The sequence below is a fragment of the Ischnura elegans genome, assembly GCF_921293095.1.
Source record: "Ischnura elegans chromosome 13 unlocalized genomic scaffold, ioIscEleg1.1 SUPER_13_unloc_1, whole genome shotgun sequence".
Taxonomy (NCBI): domain Eukaryota; kingdom Metazoa; phylum Arthropoda; class Insecta; order Odonata; family Coenagrionidae; genus Ischnura; species Ischnura elegans.
Genome location: NW_025791657.1, coordinates 16,786,501 through 16,796,130, shown reverse-complemented (window position 1 = coordinate 16,796,130; position 9,630 = coordinate 16,786,501). Strand labels below are relative to the sequence as shown.

General features: G+C 38.0%; 1 long non-coding RNA gene across 1 annotated transcript; it reads right to left on the bottom strand.

Moving 5' to 3' along the window:
* Nucleotides 1-2,035: 2,035 nt before the first annotated feature.
* On the bottom strand, nucleotides 2,036-8,952 carry LOC124172212. Its single transcript, XR_006868081.1, has 3 exons — nucleotides 8,815-8,952; nucleotides 6,986-7,075; nucleotides 2,036-2,119 (listed from the first exon to the last, which is right to left on the bottom strand). It is a non-coding gene; the product is annotated as an uncharacterized LOC124172212 (long non-coding RNA).
* Nucleotides 8,953-9,630: the final 678 nt, after the last annotated feature.

Genomic DNA, 9,630 nt, shown 5'->3' with positions numbered 1-9,630 from the left:
AAAACCCTTAAACTAACCCTTCAACAGTATTCCTATCTAATAGTCTACTTTCAAATAAAAAAGGTTTCCTCTTCTTTCTTGACTTCACTTACGAAGAGTATCCTTGTCAGCTACTCAACTGCCTGTCGCAAGCCCCATTATCATTGTGAACAAATCGCAACTTTTAAATAGACTTCAGACCACTCTCTATGGTAAAGAAAAGCTATAATATACCTAATTGTGACATATAAACAATGTACGATGCATTTTTTCCATTATTAATTCAATGAACTTGGCAAAGAGAGAGAACAGAAGCCATTCTCAAACCAAAACATTCATCAGGCAACATCAATACACTCTAGCATTTACATTGCCAATAATTAAAGCAAACACGAAGCTAACAAGGGGAATACACGACCTTCGCATCGCCGATCGAGCTCAAATTTTGCGAATCGGTAGTTTATGGGTACAAATGTAATATGCCGAAGCGAGACGACGCACTTCTCGTAAAATTCCGAGAAAAAAGCAATTAAAAATCGTTAAAAATAAAGGTACGCTATATAATCTGTTTTGAACGCCCATGTCAAACAGTAGGGTGACAGCCCAGTGGATACGGTGTCCGACTGTGGAGGTGAAGGTAGCGAGATCGATGCTCGCTCAGGGAACTTTTTTTTGGGTTAATTTTTAAGAATTTTATTGTTTAAATTTTTAAAGTTCGTCTTCTTATCTTCGTTACTACTATGGAATATATTTTTAAAAGAGTTTTTTAAAATATTTAAATCAGGAATGGATCAGCTTGGGATTAGGAACTGAGGATGAAGGGTGGATAGAAACCCGGCGTCGGCATAAGCCTGCACTTAACGAAAGGCGCCAAGGGGACCACGGCTTAACGTCCCATCCGACGGACGGTGTACTGCAAAACTAGTGTAATCCACATTACACGCAGGGATTGAATTTAGGAATGCCCCTTAATTCTTTACCGAGATTTGGATGTGGAAAGCCAGTACACTGCCTCACCACTCCAGTTAATCCTTTATTTGCAATTTTCAGGATGGAACTCATCATAAAGACATGCAAAGCAAAGTGATTGCGGCACCACAAACAAGCAGAAAAGGCTGATCTATCGAAATGTTGAACGCGTGGTTCGCAGCTAATATAATTTTTATCGATGAGCAGCTCCCAGCAATAGTGCCTCGCACACGTTAACTCATCCGTAGGAATATCCAAGGATAGAGTCTCTATGTTCAAAAGAAGTGTGTACCCCTAACGTATCAAAGAGATTAAACCAAAGGAAAATATCACTTGACACACTGTACTGGCTTTCTGGCTCTGGCACACTGGCTTTCCACATCCAAATCTCGGTAAAGAATTAAGGGGCATTCCTAAATTCAATCCCTGCGTGTAATGTGGATTACACTAGTTTTGCAGTACACCGTCCGTCGGATGGGACGTTAAGCCGTGGTCCCCTTGGCGCCTTTCGTTAAGAGCAGGCTTATGCCGACGCCGGGTTTCTATCCACCCTTCATCCCCAGTTCCTAATCCCAAGCTGATCCATTCCTGATTTAAATATTTAAAAAAACTCTTTTAAAAATATATTCCATAGTAGTAACGAAGATAAGAAAACGAACTTTAAAAATTAAACAATAAAATTCTTAAAAATTAACCCAAAAAAAAGTTCCCTGAGCGAGCATCGATCTCGCTACCTTCACCTCCACAGTCGGACACCGTATCCACTGGGCTGTCACCCTACTGTTTGACATGGGCGTTCAAAACAGATTATATAGCGTACCTTTATTTTTAACGATTTTTAATTGCTTTTTTCTCGGAATTTTACGAGAAGTGCGTCGTCTCGCTTCGGCATATTACATTTGTACCCATAAACTACCGATTCGCAAAATTTGAGCTCGATCGGCGATGCGAAGGTCGTGTATTCCCCTTGTAAGACTTAATTTTCAAATAAAAACCAAGACAAAACAATGAGTGCAATTAACCAGGGCCATACTCTGCAACACAAACACCATATTCATAATAAATTGATTATGATACTCACTTGGAGATGGTGGAGGTTCAGTCCGGGGAAGCTAAGTCAAAGCAGACTGGGATGGCTAGATAACCACAGCCCAACCAACACTATAGAATCCTGAAAAGGAAAGAAACACACCATGTATTAATACAACCGAGTATCACAAAACAAACACATTGGCAGTATCTTTCCTCTTTGTACAAAACAGAATACACAGCTACAACTGTGTAATATGTTGTCATCGTATGATGAGAAAAGTTGGAAATTTAAGATGAAATCTAGACAACAATGTCATCAGGGCAGACAAATAGTCATTGCAGATATAATTCACAGCAGAACCGTTTGGATTATAAAGTAATGAATTTCATCTCACAAGGGGAGACCACGAAACTTGCTCCGCCTTTTTCAATGCCGTATTTTTCATGGCCTTCGGAATGGTGAACACATCCCTGAACTAGTAGTGGTTCCATTGAATGGGCCTTAGTTTGGCTGTAAATAATTAATTTTCATGCGGTACTTTTCGCAAGCCGCGTATAGTTCCATGATATCGCATCACTTGCCAGGCGGATCGGGTGGGGTAGTGGTTAGCGTTTATGGCTATCACCCGGGGGACCAGGGTTCGAGGCTAGGTGAAGGCTGTATATTTTGTTGTCTTCATTGTGATCAAAAGGCGTCATCTTTTTCTCTAGTTTTAATTGCTACAAGCATAGAGAGGAGACTATTTTTTTATCATCATAATGGCGTTTAGGTAATTGAGCAGTGTTATTTCAAACACGGAGATACGACGACTACACTAGCAAGGGTTGGTGTGTGCCAAAATGTTAATTTTTCTTTGCATATACTAATCAACTTCCACATTAAAAATGAAAACCACTCTAACGAGAGCACATGCCATTAAAAGTTTGTGGCGATCAACAACATGCATGCAGACATAATTAATAAGAACACAAAACGATTATAAAATGCCATATTTCTCGAACACTTGTAATTCACTTTCCTCCAAAGGGAGTTTACTAACACCGTACCTATGTGCTAAAAGGGCCATTCCAAAATATAATTTCCATTAACAAATAGGTTGAAATAAAAGTTGATGACCATGGACCGGGCGTGGTGGCATATAAAATACGTCAATCTTCGAAAACCAAGGATTTCAACATCGTACGTACATTCTGGGCTAGAATGGTCTCGCGTATTCCTACAATGTACTTTGACTGTCCATGTTGCGAGTTTTCAAAGTTTGCGGTATTGTAGCTATTTTTTTAGATTAGCAAGAGGAACCCGTCACACGTGGCGTATAAATTACGCCGCGCATCCAGCGGTGTACCACCTGTGTACCCTTATATCCGTATTACCTATAAATGTACAATATTTTACTAATTTCTACAAATAGAGATTATTTTTTTTTTAAATCGAGTGTTATCATATATGAACTTAACATGGGCAAGTACGTCATTTGCCCGGTTGTGTAGAAATAACAGTCGCGCCCGCTAGAGGGTTAAAAGCAACAATTACACCAAATGTGTCTTGTGCTCGCCGCTTCCCAAAATCTTCCGTAGCCCATCCAATATAATAACAAGATGCCCACCAACAAATGTCATTTCTTCGAAAAAAGCCACTGTTTTAGCCCCCCGTTAACCTTTCGGTATGTTTTTGAGGAGAGTAGAAAGTGTAGCCTGCACTTATCCGCGTTGAAAATAACACTGCTTAAATACCTAAACGCCATTATGATGATAAAAAAATAGTCTCATGTCTATGCTTGTCGCAATTAAAACTAGTGAAAAATTTGATGCTGTTTGATCACAATGAAGACAACAAAATATACAGCCATCACTAAGCCTCGAACCCTGATGACACTGCTTAAATACCTAAACGCCATTATGATGATAAAAAAATAGTCTCATGTCTATGCTTGTAGCAATTGAAACTAGTGAAAAAGATGACGCCTTTTGATAACAATGAAGTCAACAAAATAATCACCAAGCCTCGAACCCTGGTCCCCCGGGTGATAGCCATAAACGCTAACCACTACCCCACCCGATCCGCCTGGCAAGTGATGCGATATCATGGAACTATACGCGGCTTGCGAAAAGTACCACCTGAAAATTAATTAATTACAGCCAAACTAAGGCCCATTCAACAGAACCACTACTAGTTCAGGGATGTGTTCACCATTCCGAAGGCCATAAAAAATACGGCATTGAAATAGGTGGAGCAAGTTTCGTGGTCTCCCCTTGTCAGTGATTCCACCATAATCAAAAATGGGTAACACCACAGGCAACATGTATATGGATTAAAGGAAATTCGATGCCAACACCTATGCTACCAGTACTGCATCCCTATCTTCCCAATGTTAAAACACTCCCACATAATGCAAATTCGTATAGTGCAAAGACCCCAAGGAACGCATCTCTTGCACTGTATGATGCATGGGTGTATTTGGGCTTCAAGTAAAATAAGTTATTTGTTCTTATAACATATCTAGCAAAATAATTTAGGATAACACAAAAAGCAACTATTTCAAAGTTATTCATTGGTCTATCACTTGCAAATATCTCCCAACTTCCCACCAATTTCCATGCTATTCCTTATTTGGGTGTGATACACTATCCACCACGTCTCTTTTGGCTGCCTAGTAGCAATGGTGGATAATGTTGAATTGTGTTAGCGTAAGTACAGAGATGACGTAACAATGCAGAGATACCTAAATCATCAGGACTTTTGATAATGTTGCAATTCGTAGGGTCACAATAGCAATGTTTTGCTGCATATTCAACCACAGTTAGTACAACAGATGATATAATACATGCAATGAATCTTCCTAGTGAACAATGGAATTAATTTTTTATAACAAAGACACAAATAAAGAGGAACAATATAATTATGTCGAAAGCTTAACGAATGTTAAAACATTCACCTTCATATTTATATGAATAATTAATATTTCATGAAACATGATGAATTGGAAGGATTAAAATTATCTTATTCGAGTAGCGACAGCTAAGTTCTCCATGTGTAATAATCACATTTTATTTCAAAGTTTTAAGCTGATTACAAATTTCAAAATATTACTTTTTTACCTACCATTTGAAGAAGAACCACAGGAAAAATAAATAGAGGATAGAATCACAATTTACAGAAAATTAATCGAAGTGAAAGGGTTTAATTGGGACTCTCAGCCCAAAGTTAAGCATTCAAATCATTAAATATCGTTTAGTTATTGTAAATTTTAAAAAAATATATAAGCAAACGAGACGAAAAAGAACATTTCCTAACTTTAAACATCCAGAATGTTTTTTTTCCAAATAACCCTATTTAGAGAATTGATGTTAGTGAATTCACTTACTTTCAACGTTAATAGTAATTATTTGAGCATTAGCATGAGTTACTATACTTCAAAAGTTTGTATACATGATCTTAAAATTGCTAGGTGGATGCCAATGGCAAGATGGACGCCGCACGCTAATATCATTCTAGGAAATCATTCAAGCAAATTGGGTAGTCTCCTTCATCAAAGAAAACGAAAGGCATTGATTGCGATTCGTTACCCACCATTAGTGTTTTCATAATATACAAATTATTTGGTTTTTGAAATACCGGTTTAGACGAATGGCAAGGGTCAAATTTTATCCTCATTTGAAAAAGGCCAGATTGGCACCCATGCGATTCCACTCCACGTGACGTCACAGGGACCTAGTTTCTACACGAGAGGATAGGAGTTATACATCGTCTGAGGTTACCAATGCTAGCATGAGGCACAGAGCTCAGGGAAACATGTCTTAATAATCACCTATTAAAACTGGCTTAGGTCGGAAAGTTTTCTTCGTTTGATAAGGTATTAATAAACCTTTTTTAAGCCAAGCGCTACCAGCCAGCAAGGTACTCAGCTACCCTCTAGCATCCTGCATCCTATCAGCGCTCAAGAGCCTCGATCAAGGTCACTGCACAAGGTGGGAGGGGGAACCAGAAATGCGTCGCACGGACTTTTTCCCATCATTCCTACTTACGCGTCGCATTTTCGCGCTCTTGAGATTTTTCACTTTTCATTTAATTGAGAAAAATAGATATCGTCATTTAAAAATCTAAAAGCGTGAAATACGTACTCCAGGAGTAATAATATTTCGATTTAGGCAATAAAAAAACAATAGGAAACCACCCTATTGGAACACGCCTGAAATTTCATTCAAATACCAGGAATTTACCTAATACAGGGTGAATGATGGTCATTCACAAGATTTTTCAAATGCCTTTTCGAATTAAAATTCACCTTCCAATAAATTTATAACAATAGCAGACTTAATGTTTAAAACCTTCGATCATAGGTCTGAGAATGTAGTGCATAATTTTTTCCCAAGGAATAAGTGACACTATTCAATATTAAGTATATTATATAAAAAATCATTTAAAATAACTGCACAATAATAATATTATTAACGGCCAACTATGTTTACTGAACCACTTTCAAATACTAACTAATTACTACTACTAGCTATGCTGGAAGGACACAAAAAAATCAACATGACACTTGTGCTAGGGCTTCAACTGGGCCATCATACTTCTGAATGACCGACATATAGATGGGAGAAATTCTCCACACAGCTTATCAACTGACTGTCACAAGCACCATGGTTCTTAAAAATACACTCACAACAAGACATTAAGACTTCCAACCTCCCACTTTGATAAGATAAAGCCACGCTACGATTGTGGTATTTTAATAATCTAGATTTTGGATGCATTTTTCCCATTATAAATGCAATGAACTAAGACATGAGAGAGAGAGAGAATAGAAGCCATCCACAAACCAAAACATTAATGAGTCAACATTATCATTACCTAACATTTATTTCACCAAACAGAATGGACACCACACATGAAAGACTAACTGCTTAAATAAAAACCAGGGCCAATAATGAGTGCAAATTAAAAGTTCCACACACTGTAGCACAAAATCCATAATCATAAGGAATTGATAGTGATACCCACTTGGAGATTATGGCGATTCTGTTCAGGAAAGCTAACTTCAGGCAGGAAGGTATGGCTAGATAACTGCAGCTCAATCGGCACGACAGAATCCTGAAAATGAAAAAAGGTCGCCGTGTATTAATAAAATGGAGTATCAAAAAACACACACAAAGGCAATATCTTTCTTCATCACATGATAATGCTAATCATAGCTATGTCTAAGGCCGCTTCACACGGTGGATGATCATGCCATCATTCACGGCATCATCCGAGAAAAGTGGAATAAATAATTAGTTCTGATATACACTAAATGATCGTCATTGTGACAATTCATTCACGAATTATTCCGTTTTAGACGTCAAATGATTTCATTCACATGATCATCTTCGCCATGTATAGTGGACTTACATTCTATGGTAAGACGAATTGGAAAGTTAATATAAAATCTAGACTATAATGTCATCAGGGCACATAAATAGTCATTGCAGTGCTAATTCAATGCCATAAGGATTGGATTATAACGTCACAAACTAGACGTACCTATGTTACAGGTCTAAGAATTAATATGGGTTATCTACGCCGTGGGCAAGAGATAATAGCTTATTTCTAATCCACCAAGTAATTCACAATCAATGACAGCCCTATACCAGCGAATCAATTCAAAGCATTTCCTTATTATCTTAGAAGAGACGAAAATGTCAACAGGAAAAGATAGCTGATTGGTGGTACATTACATAGCCTCTTAATGACGTCCTTAAGCCCCATTACGATACCAAAACTTTTACCCTGTCATCAAAACAACATGTCACACGTCACAAAAATCTGCAATACATACATAACACTATCCCGATGCTATCAAATCGTTAAAAAAAGGATGCAATACTTTCAAAACCACACAAGGGTATAAAACACGTTAAATAACTAAATTAAAATATCCTACCTTCCAAAGTTAACTGCGCCTAGGACGAGAAAAATTGCAAGAAAGTGAATTACAAAGGAAACACGTTGTATCGTGAGGCATAATATCCGATTCATAGCATACTACGGACACTAAATTTGCCTATCAAGAGACTTATTATATACAGAAACTTATAAAAGTACCGCAATTCCTTCCTAAAATACCATAAGGGTGTATTAAATTGACAGATTAGCCTAGAATAAGGTATTCGTACAGTACGATGTTACATTTACTAATAGCTCACACTAATAACTTAACTCTTCGAGATACATACGTAACATCGGAGAAATTAAAAGGTACTATACATCAGACAAGTCCGTATCACAATACATACAACATAGCCTGAGAATCGATTCATGTCTATTGAAGGTTAATAACACTCGCCATGAAGACATGATAATAATGAGCCTGAAGATTGTCATGCCTCTAACAAACCATCCTATCAATGACCTAAATACGTATCTTCACTAATCATGGAAACACATAATTTCAGGCACACGCAAATAAAATGAAAATAACACTCTCGTTACTCATGTCCACTACTTCCTTCAGAAGTACTTACGTCATCGTCACGTACCCAAATGTTCGTACAATCACCTTATTAGTTTGGAACATGGCACAGAGTATTCAGAATGGCCCTTTTATCCACTCAAGCGTAATTTCTAATTGTTCTACGCATAAACAAGCAATCTCAAATTTGTTAATTAATCACTATTGAAAATTGAAAGCACTACACCTTAACAATCATATATATTTTGAGCTCGATCATTAATACGAACAACTGAATACCACATGAATCATGACCATTGAAATACCAAATGAAATGATATGACTTCTGAAATTAACTTCACTCTAACACAAACGTAACATAAAAATGGTTACATGAACTTACTCAGAAGGGATTCAGACTCCTACAAGCACTGATATCGGGACATTAAATAATGTTGATGGCAGCGATGAATCCTCAGAAGACAACGACTCTGTACAAATTGACCCTTCGAAAGCTGAGCAGGAAATGATAAAATTTTGGTGCGCGGGACGCTATTCAGAACGAGTATCCAAAATCTCCAAAATATTCCAGGAGATGGCGGGTGAATTGGAATTCCCCTCCCTCCCCTCCATAGAGGAATAGAGGTTCCAAACCTAAACCCCTAAACCCCCTTCACTAAAATCCTCTCCCCTCCACTGTCCCCCTCACAATACCTCAGTCCTCGTGGGTATGACTCAGGGTCACGCGCAACCCCCAAACCCGCTCCCTCCCACTCCCTTCCCCTCTCCAACTTAACAGGGCGTGGGAACGGCCTCTATCCTTTTCTTTAGTTGTTTCGTTCTCCGAAAAGATTCTGTCTTACTTCCTTATTTGGGAAGTCATGTACATAAAACTTTTGACGGTCATTGAATATTATAGTATATTTGCAAATAAGGGCGGTTTTGACATTGAGGACCTCGGTTCAACTCTGAAAACATATCAGCCCACGCGAAAAAAAATTCGTTTTTACAGCGCTCCGGCTGCAGAGGTGTAAGGAACCATGTCTCATTTCCTTATTTAGGAAGTAAGGTTCATGAAATTTTCCTAAGATCATAGTGAATTAAAATACACTTGCTAACATGGGCGGGTGTTGTCGCTGATGACCTTGGTTCGACTCTGAAAAAATTCCCAAACCATACAATAAAACTTTTTTGCGTTTTTAAAGCGCTCCGGCTGCAT